The sequence below is a fragment of the Bison bison genome, unplaced genomic scaffold, assembly GCF_000754665.1.
Source record: "Bison bison bison isolate TAMUID 2011002044 unplaced genomic scaffold, Bison_UMD1.0 scf7180017864260, whole genome shotgun sequence".
Taxonomy (NCBI): Eukaryota; Metazoa; Chordata; class Mammalia; order Artiodactyla; family Bovidae; genus Bison; species Bison bison.
The window spans coordinates 6,002,346-6,003,376 of record NW_011494832.1 but is presented as its reverse complement, the minus strand read 5'-3'; positions in this window follow the sequence as shown (position 1 = coordinate 6,003,376).

Sequence of the window (1,031 nt, the reverse complement as noted above, 5' to 3'; positions counted from 1 at the left end):
GGATCATAAGAGACTATGAGCAACTATATGCTAATAAAATGGACAACCTAGAGCTAATGGACAGATTCTTAGAAAAGTTCTACCTTACAAGACTAAACCAGAAAGAAAGAGAAATTATGAACAAGTCTATTATAATGACTGAAATAGAAACTGTGATTTAAAAATCTCCTGAAAAACAAAAAGGTCAGGGCCAGATGACTTCACAGGTGAACTCTATCAAACATTTAAAGAAGAGCTAATGCCTATCGTTCTGAAATTCTTGCAAAAAAATTGCAGAGGAAGGAACACTTCCAAACTTATTCTGCAAGACCATCATCACCCTGATACCAAAACCAAAGACAGCACACAAAAAAGAAAATTACAGGCAGACATCACTGATGAACAGAAATTCTCAACAAAATTCTAGCAAACAGAATTCAACAATACATTAAAAAGATCATACACCATGATCAATTTGAGTTTATCCCAGGTATGCAAGAGTTCTTCCATATAAGCAAATCAATAAATGTGATACACCATATTAACAAATTGAAAGATCAAAACCATATGATAAAAAAAAAACCATATGATAATCTCAATAGATGAAGAAAAAGCTGCCAATAAAATTTAACACTCAATTATGATAAAAATTCTTTAAAAAATGAACATAGAAGAAACCAATCATAACATAATAAAGACCATATACAACAAACTCACAATAAACATTATTGTCAATGGTGAAAAACTGAAAGCTTTCTCTCTAAGATCAGAAAAAAGACAAGGGCACCCACTCTTGCCACTATTAATCAACATAGGTTTGGAATTCCTAGCTACAGCAATCAGAGAAGAAAAAGAAATAAAAGGAATCCAGGCTGCAAAAGAAGTAGAACTCACTATTTGCAGATGACATGATACTGTACATAGAAACCCCAAAGATTACTAGAGCTAATCAGTGAATTTAGTAAAGTTGCAGGATACAAAATCAATACAAATAAATCATTTGCATTCCTATATACTAACAACAAAAAATCAGTAATAGAAATTAAAGAATC